Consider the following 12,346-nt stretch of genomic DNA (forward strand, 5'->3'; position numbering starts at 1 on the left):
GACAAAGGATACATTCATTTTATGGTACAATGCCACCGTGTAGAAACTAGAGGAATGATTTTTCCTCTCTCCCTCTGACCTATACTGCAAGTGCTCCCACTGTCCGAACCTTAACTGAAGCCAGAGGACAAGAAACCCCACCAATGCAGTCCATCCAATGTAGCCTCTCAGGGAACAGTAAGTGGTAGAAAAGGATAGAGTGTGGATCTGGATGGTCAAAGGCAAGATCTTGCATATAACTGAAATTCTCCATTCTAAACAAATTCAATCAGATGTAAAGACCAAGCAACACACATGATTTTTTCCCAGTCATTCTCCTCCCCAGCAATATTTTCGCCTACACATTTGCAGATCCTTAAGAAGTAAGTCAAGCTATGTATTTAGAATAAAAATTATCAGTGCTGTTATGCTTTATTATTAGATTCTGTGCTCTCAGTACAAATAAGAACAAAACTCATATCAGTAGACACAAAATCATGGTAAGTACTATAATCAAAGTAATTTCCTTCAGAATAATTTTTCATCTTCTAGCTAAATAAAGAGATTAAGAATTAAAAAAGGATAAGATATTTATATCTCATGTATTTCTATAATCATTTACTATTTTTTCATCTTCTCCATATTTTTCTTCTTTTGAATAGCTTCATTTGTGGTCTGTTTTAAAGATATCTTCCTTTACTATAAGTATAATACCTGTGTTTTCAGTAAATAAAATTTATTTCAATCTCTATCCCTAACATGTAGATCATTTTGACCCATCTCATAAAGGCATACATTCAATGTACATAAACACAAGAGTAAATAAAAACTATGAAAAGTTAGCTGGTAGTTCCAGATAACATAATTCTAAAATATACCTAAAGTCTCTGCTTAAAAAAATAAAATAAATTAAATAAATAAATAAATAACACTTTAGAGTATTAGTTGATGAGATCTCTTTTAAAAGTGATACATCCTGAAGATGACAGATAAGTTATTTCTCAAAGGGAACATTGTTCTGATTAAACTGTTTAATCAAAATTAGCATCCTGATTTTATAACATTAATTGGATATCCAGAGGCACCTGGGTGGTTCAGTCGTTAAGCGTCTGCCTTCGGCTCGGGTCATGATCCCAGGGTCCTGGGATCGAGCCCCGCATCGGGCTCCCTGCTCAGCAGGAAAGCCTGTTTCTTCCTCTCCCACTCCCCCTGCTTGTGTTCCCTCTCTCACTGTATCTCTCTCTGTCAAATAAATAAATAAAATCTTTAAAAAAAAAATTGGATATCCACTATGGGACAGATACTGTGCTAGAAGGTGATAGTCTAGTTGAAGAAACTAATTTTTAAGCAAGTACTTATAAATCCATGTGAATCAAGGAACAATCTATCAAATCATGCCTCTAGCCCTTCCTAACAATTTACTTTTTCACAACCGTGTAACTTGACTCTTATCTGCTCTGCTCACTGTTTTCCATCTTCCCCAAAAATATGTTCCCTTTTTTCTCTCCAATCATATTTCATCTTCAAAGCTTAACGCAAGCTCTATGTGATAGAGACTGCCAACTTACCACCAAACTAATTCTTACCTTCCTACTGGGAATATATCTTTACCAAATTTCTCTTCCTCCCTTGCTTCCAGTTGGGGCCCCAAGAATGAGGACTGGCCAACGGAATGTGAGTGAGGTAGTATGAGCCACTCATGGGTATAACCTATAAAGAATCCTGCAATCACTGCTTCATGCTCTTTCCTACAACCAGGAGACCAGGATGGTGACACCCAGATTAACTTAGAAGCCATGTATTAAACTTGCAACTTCTGTCACCAGCCTGGATTCTTGATAACTGTATGGAACCAAGAAGCCCCTTGGACTGTTACAAGAACAAGCAATAAACTTCTATTATGTTGAAACTTACATTTGGGGTTCTACTCATTACAACAGTTTGACTTACTCTAATTTGCCTCTTCCATTAAACTACTTATGGTCATTCTCATTCACACCCATCGAGCCCTTGTACATTATACTATACCTTACAACACTCATTTGTCACCTCATTTTTTTTTTTTGGTATGACATTTTTATGGGTAGCCTTCTTGTATTTTCTAGTTCCTTAATACCTTAAACCAGGAATAATCTTATCCCTGAGCATAAACCAGGAGTTTTAGCATAAAGGTACAAAAGCGTTAAGTAAAACTTTGTTGTGTAGTGAAGTATTAATGTTCCCAAAAAAGAGATCAGCCCAACTCCTAGGAAGTAACCTTTAAACTCTTAGAATTTCCTGTGTCTTTGGTATCCAGATAGTTTATGCTACCTGGTAGACTCCTAGTGGGTTTCTAAATAGATTATGTTAATGAGATGACTCAAGATGTTAGCTAGAAACATCAGAAAGACTAACCATGAGTTGGAGTTTTGAACCATGTGATAGCAGCTTGACAACCAAGGAACTGAAGGGGCTGCAGATTGAGTTCAGCCATGTAGGTGATAATTTGATCAATCATACCTAGGTAATGAAGACTCAATAAAAAACTCTGGACACAGAACCTTCCTTGATTGGCAATACTGCATGTGTATATTGTCACACATTGATGCTGCAAAAGTAACATGCCACTGGGGACATGGAAGCTTCAAGCTTGGGACCCTCCCAGATGCACATTCCTCCCACATGTCTCTTTCTTTGTCCCATTCTGATTTGTACATTTTTCTGTAATAAAACTATAATCATAAATGTAGAACTTTCATGAGTTCTGTGATTCATTCCAGCTAATTTTCATATCTGAGGGAGTCCATGGGGACTCTAAAGTTGTAGCCAGCTGATATGAAGTCAGGATGGCCCTGGGGACTCCCAAACTTGCAGCTGGTATCAGAAGCCTTGAGTAGATGTGGCCTTCAGACTGGAGGATTATGCCCTTAGCTTCAAGTTTAGCTAACTCTTGGTACTTGTAAATTCTAAATTTGAATTAAAAAAATCAGTATGAATTTACAATTTTTTTACTCTTAAAAAATAAACTTTATATGTTTTCACACTCTATCCACTGAAAAGGCCTAGAAACAAACAATGATTACCCAGTAGTAGTAATCCCTCTAGTTCCCAGATCATGATTTTTAAATAACATTTCTAAGTAGGCTTCTTTGATTATTCCATATCTAGAACATAGGTATACACCACAGATTGGATCATTTTGCCGTGTCAGAAAGTAAAAAGCTATCAAAGACAAATGGGGTCAATATCAAAAGGACACAGAAGTCAACATAAAGGAATTCACAATAACCTCAAAATAGGACAATTTGAACATCAAAAGGAATAACAACACCAATAAATTGAAACACATCAAATTCAATTATGAAAACAAAATTTCATGATTTCATAATTATATTTTTCTAAGGAAACTCATTGATCACTATTAGATATTGCTAGGGCACCAACTCCTTATTCTGAACACTAAAAAATTAAGGGGAAAATTAAGCATCATTCTTCTTTTCCTGTACAAATATAATTCTGCAGAGCAAGGTAGTTGAGGTAATACTTTTATTTAAAGGAAACTTCCAGGTAAAAAATACAGAAGGAATAACCAAATTAGAAAGTCATCATTCTTATTATTTCTCTGCCTTTCCTTCCCTTCCCCTTTTCCTTCCACTTCCCCTCTCCTTCTCTTTCCTCTCACGTCATCCTCTCTTTTCTTACCAAACAATTCAATCCTAGAGTCTTTAGTTTGGCCATTGCAAGTAGGCACCCAGACTTGAGGACAGGGGGAGACGCAGGCTGTTCCAGAGTGGAATGTCCTAAGCAGGTTAAGTGTTTTCATTGTCTACTGCTATATAACAATGACCTTAAACTGAGAGACTTAAAACCACACATCTATTATCTCACAGTTGCTGTGCATCAGGGGTCCAGGCACAGCTTAACTGGATCTTCTGTTTAGGGTCTCACAAGGTCGACAGACATCAAGCTTTCAGCAGGAGCTGTGGTCTTATCTGACGTGAGAAGGATCCACACTCATCTCACTCAAGTTGTTGGCAGAATTCAGTTCTCTCTAACAGTGTGAAGGCATCAATTTCTTGCTGGCTATTGACAGGAGGCCATCATCAGCTCCTAGAGGTTTTCCACCATTCATTTTCACACAAGGTTCCCCAACATGGACACTTGCTTCCTTACAGCCAGCAAGGGCTGAGACCCCATCAGGATGGCCCTACAATCTTAAACAGTGTAATTATGTACTCATATTCACACAATTATATATATCCCATCATCTTTGCCATATTCTACTAGTTTGAAGCAAGTCACAGGTCCCACCCACACTCAAGAAGGGGGGTCATACAAGGAAATAGACACAAGGAGGCATAGATCATGGGGCTACCTTAAGAGTCTGTCCACCACAATAAGGATAATGTTTGCATAAGAGGGCTGCTGTATTTGGAGTGTCAGAACTCAAACTACATGCAAATGAGTCACCTGTTATAGGGAGTCCAAGCCTGAGAATCCATCGTCACATGGTGGGGATGTCAGAGTCTAAGTAGAGTGAAGAGGACATCTTCACACAGCAGGGACAACAGAGTCTGAGCAGAATGAGGAGGACATCCTTACACAGTGGGGATATTAGAGCCTGAACAGAGTTAGAGGATATCCACCCACTGGAGTGGGCCACTATGGGGAGTGAGAGCATAAACAGTTATGAGGGCAGCTTCGACACCAAGGATGGTAAGTCATGGGGTATCAGACTCAAACAGATTGAGAAAGTTGTCCTTTGGAGGGATGGCTTGAAAAGGGCTGTCAGAAATGGGACAGGGTAAAGAAGATGTCCATGCAGAATCTCAAACTGGCCAAAATGTCAGAGCTCAAGCTGTGGGAGAAGCATCTGCCCAAAAAAGGGTTATGGGAGTAATGAGCAACTGGGCACATAAGGAGGAGTAATCAAAAAAATTTAAAAAAAAAAAATCTCTCTCAGAGAAAAGAGTTAGGGAGAAAACTAGAATAAATCCTGTGACGTTAGGTGACAGTAGAAATATTAGAGTGATTTTCAATATATTCAGATATAAAGAGAAATAAATATTGAGGCAAATATGTGTGTATACATCTATGTAGGTATGTAGCTCTGTCGACTGAGAGGACCTGGGAACAGTGATGTTCCAATAGCACTGAGCACACCCAGTGTCCAATCTTGATTTTTAAATACTAATCTCCACAAAAAGGAACCAGAGATCCTAGGAGAAATAGCTGCTTCCAAATCTGAGCAATGAAAGGTCATGGTATGCCTGGATCATCTTATATCAAAAAGTAGGTAAGTACTCAAAAAATAATGCGGACATGTCAAAAGGACACAGGGCCAATTTTCAAGGAACTCTGGTCAAATGGATTTGATTATAAAAATTAAAAGTAATATTAATGGATTATAACTCATTGAGTAAAATAAGAGATTATGTATGAGTCCATATTGCCATCACTTAATAAATACATTTAAAATTTCATGAAAGAGTATAATATTTAAATAGTTTCAAAGTACCTCTCATAAAATATTAAGTAATTGCAAAGGGTTAAAGAGTAACTTTACAGTGGAGAAACTACAAACCCCATCTTTCTCAATCAAATGATGAAAGAGAACATCATCAGCAATGGGACAAATCAAAATCATGAGTCACCGGATAGGATATAACAAGAACAACATCACTTTTGTAGTATTTCTACCAAAGATGCATAACCTGAATCTACTCACCAGGAAATACCAGTCAAACACAAGTTGAAGGACATACAACAAAATAAGTGGCCTATAATCTCCAAGAAAGCCAAGGCCATGAAAATCAAAGAATGACTAAGAAACTGTTCCAGATCAAAGAAGCTTAAAGACAACGCATGATTCTGAACTGGATCCTTTTGTTATGAAGGACATTACTGAAATAGTTGGCAAAATTTGAATGAGGTCTGAGATTAGATGATAGTAATGTGTCAATATTATTTTGCTGATTTTGATGTTTCAGTTGTGATTATGTAGGAGAATGTCCTTGTTGCCAGAAATAACACACTAAAGTATTAGGGAATGGATGGGCATCACATCATTTAGCAAACTTTGAAAGACATAGAAAGAAATAATCTTCTTTCTGTACTATACTTCCAACTTTTCTATAAGTTTAGGATTTTTTTTTTTTTAAAGCTTTTAATAGGGGTGCCTGGGTGGCTCAGTCGTTTGAGTGTCAGACTCTTGGTTTCAGCTCAGGTCATGATCTCAGGGTCAGATCAAGCCCTGCCTAGGGCCCCCCTCTCAGCAGGAGATCTGCTTGAGATTTTCTCTCTCTCTCTCTCAAATAAATAAATAAATCTTTAAATAAAAAAATAATAAATTACAACCACAATTAAATGATGAATCAGGACAATAACTAACAATAGGTGCTAAAACTACAAGGTATCTTGTAACTACAGTATCTTATCATTTAAGGTCTTCTGTAAAATGGAGGGTTTAGGCCAACTCCACCTAAACAAACTGACAAATCTGAGTGTCATTAATCATTACTCAACAAAGGAGACCAGACTTCATGTTGTGATGTATTATGAAGCACACAGTAGCCACTATGAAGTATTCTTCCCTCACAGTTTGGATCTGAGTCTCTTACTGCCTCTGGTTCTAATGACTAGTGAACAGGAAACAGGGAAGAAAGCAGAGATTTAATAACACGACAAGGAAACAATCAGTCAAATCCAGAATGTGGAACATTCTACTACAAATGTGAACATTTAACTGGTTTCTCCAACAAATCAATTATTAAAAAAAAAAAAAGTGGTATATAAGGGAAGACTTTAGTACAGTAAGAGACTTTAGAGACATAATAACTAAATGTAGCTATGGACTTTTTTTAATCTTGATTTCAAAATGACATCACTGTGGTCATCAGAAAAACTTAAGGACTAGATATAAATGATTTGAAGGAATTATTGTTAAATCTGTTCGAAATGATTACTATATGATAGCTACATTTTAAATTTCTCTTTATATGTTAGAAATGTAGAGCAGTATATTTATATGTAGAATGGTATGATGTTTCAGATTAACTTTAAAATAGACCAACAAGATAAAAGGTGATAAAACATTTGGCAAAAGTTGAAAATTTTTGAAGAGGGGTGTAGGTTCATTATACTAGTCTCTCCTCTTCTGTGTATTTTTGAAAATTTACATTTTGAAAAAATTAAATATCTATGTAAAAAATCAGCCTGTTCTTTTTCTTAAAATGACCTTGTAGTTATCCTCCTTTAACGATATATATAGGGACATCAAATATTCACATGGAAATTTGGGCAGAAGAAGAAAGAACACAGGGAAGTTTTGGCTTGTTTTAAGTCTTTCAAAACTTTGAATAATATGGACTTTAGGAGGTTACATGGCATGGATCAATGGAGAGGAAAACAGCTAGTAACCTGAAGAAAGAAGGTATAAATTTACATTACACATATATACCCTCCCTGACAAAAGGACCCCTTATTTAACACTGGGAAGAGGCATTGTCATTGATATCTTGCTAATGGAAGAAGACTAGTGGAGCAAGATTATGGTGGGATATACTTTAGATTCAGTTAGGTCCAACTTGTGTTTAGGAAAGAGGAAATAATAAGGTGAATAATGATAGCCATAAATCACACCCCTGGCCAGGCTTTCAGATGGACCCTTGATTCTGCACATAATGCTGCAGTTCCAAACTAAATCAGAAATTCCAAGAAGTCCCTTTGCCTCCAGCCCTGATATACCGAGTCCCAGCAAACTTCTCAGAAGGCTTAGAGTAAAGAGGTCATTACTATCCCTGAGAGAGTAATTCAACTACTATAACATGAAATTGTTGTGAGGATGTCCACAGCTTTTCTACAGGTCCAGATTTTGGAACAGATGGCCTCAGAAGTCAGGGATGGACTATCTGCTAAGGAAATCAGTTATCAAGATTTCCGGAGCCATAGGATTAAATTCTTTATATTCAAAAGAAATACAAATGTTCCAGCAAGGTGGGGAATAAATTTCTTTGTCAGAAATCAATTAAAAATTTAGAAACATGTTTCATCAAAAAATAAAATTATTCAATAAACAAAAAATCTTTTTTATAATTTCTTTTAAAAACTCATTTTACTCCAATCACAAAACTCTTCTTTACCGTTGAACCTGAAGGATATCTTTAACACAGTAAGCACCCAATAACTGGTCTAATACAAATGAAAGCAAGATTGCAAATAGAAGGGCATAGAAGCTCATTGGGCTTAAACCATGAATATTTCCAATTTAAAAACAGCAACACAAAAATCCCTCTTGAATTCTTTCATCAACAATTGACAGGGATCATTATGCCCAATCTAAAACTGCTAAATCTGAATATCAAAGAGTTTAATGCAGCTTGCTCCAAACCACTCAACAGTTACTACTTAATAGTAAAACAAATAGCTGCAAATTAAAAACTCAAGTTTCCAGCAGCCTTTGTGTTAGACCTTTTCTTTTCTGTCTTTTCCCTTAAATGGCTGAGTAGGGGAATAAAGGTAATCTTTGGAAGTGAGATAGATGGTCAGAGCAATCGGAAACAAATATAGAGTGGATCAAGTCTCCTGCAGAGGAAAGAAACATTACAGAGATATCACTGTGTACAGAATGAATCTTCTGGGCTTAATATTTCATAAAAACTTTTTTTCCAGCTGAAATTTATTTTAGAAAATTCAAGCTAAAACATCTCTTTTGGATCCAGGTGTGTCCTTTACCTTTGACCTCAATAGGAGTTCTACACATATGAAAGTAGAAATTGGCTTTTTACAGTAGATCGATAAAAGCTCTCTGGGAGTGAGCAGAATGCCTCCCAGAAACAATTCTGTCTTTACATCTCATAAAATGACCTTGATATCTGGAAGGAAAAATATTCTATTTTCCCATCCACTTCTATTTTCCCATATCACAGAAACTGCACATTGCTTATACTATGCAGTACACCATGACAGCTGGGAGAGAGATTTATCACATTCTGATGCTTGTCAGTTTAGAGAGGTCTTGCTGCTATTCCATTTCACTTGCATACATCTCAAGAATAAAGAAATTGGACTCAAATATTCAACATAAGTAGATACTCCAACAGGGAAGTCAGTAAATGTGTCCTCTGTCCTGTTTTCTCAGCTTTCCTTTCTTCATTTCCATCTTCCTTTCTCATTTAATTCTCTTTCTCACATAATTGTACAAAATTGGACATACTATAATATATTTCACAACAGGGCTCACTAAATTTTAACTATCAGCACTTATTGTGGATAAAAAAACATCTTTTGGAGCAAGTCAATACAAATAATGTACAGCTTTCAAATAAATTACAGTAGACTTAAGGAAAATATTTTAGATTTTATTTTCACAAATCATAATTTCCTGGAAAATATTTAGATTCAAAGAATGCTGTCCCTGGCTTTCCATGAAATAAAGAATTTCATTATTTAGCTAGCATGCCATGGCTTTGCATGAAATAAGTAACTTGAGGAAAACTTACGTAATGGGAATTTGGATGTCTTGATCCACATAATCTCAGAATTATACTCTTTTTAAAAAGCCAGTAACTAGGATATAAAAGGGAAAAAAACATAGACTTCAGTTTAAAAATCTTGACTGCCTCCTTTAATTTTCTCAATACCTTTCAATAACTAGCTCTCATTTCAAGGCTGTGCATGTGCGCATAGCTAGAGCAATGCTATGACAAATCCAGTGCAAACTTAGCCGTTTCCAGGTGGGACATGAAGACGTATACCTTTCTTCAGCCTTATTTTAGATTTTATACTTCAGTACTCTACATCAGGCACTTTAGTTAGTGAGTCCAGACACTCGCTAAGCCCAAAACCTAGCTAGCTCATTCTTATATCTAAATATTTCTTTATACATCCTTATGTTTGAATTATCTATAACTTGCCCTCAATATGGTAGCCCTTAGCCACATGTGGCTATTTAAATGCTCATTATAATTAACTGAAAATATATACAATTAATTTTCATATAATTAAATATATACATATGGCTACTGGGTACCATACAGACTGCCATTACAGAATTCTTCCGTCATTGAAGAAGTTCTATTGGACAGAGATTATCTACATTGCTTTTAACTTTGTGCACACTACCTCTTCCTGTCTCTACAAACCAACATAAACTCTCTCCAGCTAAATCTCATACAGCCTTCAGAGCTGCTACTCTACTGATGACTCTCTTATTTCAAGGCCACTTGTTATTCCAATACTATTTTGTATTGCTAAGCTTTTCTGTATAGATCTTTTCTCATCAATTATATTCATTCAGTCTTCAAATATTCATCAAATACCCTACATGGTAGGCATTGTTCTTAGTTCTGGGAGATGATATTTCAAAATAGACAAGGACATGAGTGAGCTTCTTGAAATCAGAGCCAATACTTTTTTGATTTCTCTGGTACTTAGAACAAAGTAAGGACACAATAAGTGAATGAAAGAGATACTTATTAAGCAGCTATAGAAGTCTAAGTTTAAAAAAAAAAAAACAAGTGAACAATAAAAGTAAGGAATATTTTACAGGAAGAAATTTGATGCCTTCCCACTGGGTCTACATCCTGAATGCTCATCCTTCTCACTGAGTCTACATTCTGAACCTAGTGCATCATTTTCAGAACTTTTTTTTTTTTTTAACATCATTGATTTACTGAGGCAATTGGCAACCATATACACTAGGCTATATGTTGAGCTCTTTCACAGAGGAGAATATTTGTTTTAATCATAACAGGTGAGGTATATTAGTTGCACTAAAGGCTAAGGTACTTTAACAACGAGATTTTTTAAAACCCATGGTTATATAAGATATAGTTTACTTCTTTCTCATATAATAATCCCAAGGGGAGCATTCAGGGTTGCTGGGGTAGCTCTGGTCCACAAGGTCCTTCGGGACTATAGGACCCTTTTATCTAGTGCTCCACCACTCCCCTAAGGTATTATTTTCATCTACACGCTTGAAACTGGATAAAAACACATTATGTTCATACTTAAAACAAGGGGCCAAAGAGAGGAAATCTGGAATCTTTTTAATTTTTAAGCAAACAAGGCAGAAGTTGTCCACATCACATCTATTCCCATCCCACTGGTGGTAACTTAGTCATGTAGGAACTCTCAACCAAAAGAATTCTGGGAAATGTAGTCTCTAGCTAGATGGCTATATGCTCCCAAAGAATGGAATAGTAGGAGGAAGGGAAGTCTGCCAGTGAAATTACTTTAGCTGTACTATCTAGACAAACTGTTCTCTTAGGTTATTATTCCATTTATACATAACACAATTAAGGAACTACCAAAAGAATCATAATTCTAAACACGTGCCTGATGAGGAAAGCGCTATCATGTTCTGTTCAGGATTCACATTGGCATTTTCTGAAAGTTTACGTATACCCTGGAATAAAACTGATAAAAGGAATGCTTGCTATTTAATAATAGGTTTTAATAAATGCTGTTGACTTACTATATTACTATTTTCTAAAATACGTACAATATATGACTTCAAAGAAGACCAGCAGAATGCAGCATATATAGAATTGTAAGTACGCAGTTCATTTAGCATAAGCTCAGATAAAACTATGACGTACACAATATATGGCATCTCTTCTTTTTCTCTATTTCAATTCTCAACATCTTCCCAAGAACAACACCAACTCTTTCTTGAAAGGCTCTTTAAATAAAAACACCAATGCTTTGAAAACTCTTCTCCCCATAGAGGAAAGATTTTATCTGCAAAACCTTAATACCCAAGCATGAATTTGTTCAAGTGATATTCTCCAAGGAATATTCACACTTTAATGGAGGTCTTGGGGAAAAAGAACAACTCAAATGACTGATCTGCGGTGCTTGTATTTCAGGATTTAGACTCTTATCTGAGAGAAGTACTTAAGGTAATCTGATCCTCACTGGCTCTTTCTAGTCATGCAATATAAGGATGATATAGAGAATATAAATCATTATAATCTACATACAGCTTGACCTGCCTATATTCACATTATTTGACTAGTAATATTTGCACTCCCTATTTCTTGCACAGGTTCAAGTGTGCATTTTTCCCTGAGCACAACGCTTTCCCACCAACTATATTTTGACACTGCTAGCAGGGACAAACTATTGAGCTTCATGTTCCCTTAAACTAAATTATTATGTTCTTAGAATTCTGATTTATGACAGTGACCCAGAAAACTGTAAGAATATTGCCTGCTGCCAACCTTGAGAAATATATCAGTCCTTGGCAATGTCACTCAGTCCTTGGCAATGTCACTCAGCCTCAAATATTAATCCACCCACTTGTCCCAGCTAGAAGCTACACTGCAATTAACATAAATAGATGATAGATAGATAGATAGATAGATAGATAATAGAAAGTAATATG

The sequence above is a fragment of the Halichoerus grypus genome, chromosome 2 (assembly GCF_964656455.1).
Source record: "Halichoerus grypus chromosome 2, mHalGry1.hap1.1, whole genome shotgun sequence".
NCBI classification, from domain to species: domain Eukaryota; kingdom Metazoa; phylum Chordata; class Mammalia; order Carnivora; family Phocidae; genus Halichoerus; species Halichoerus grypus.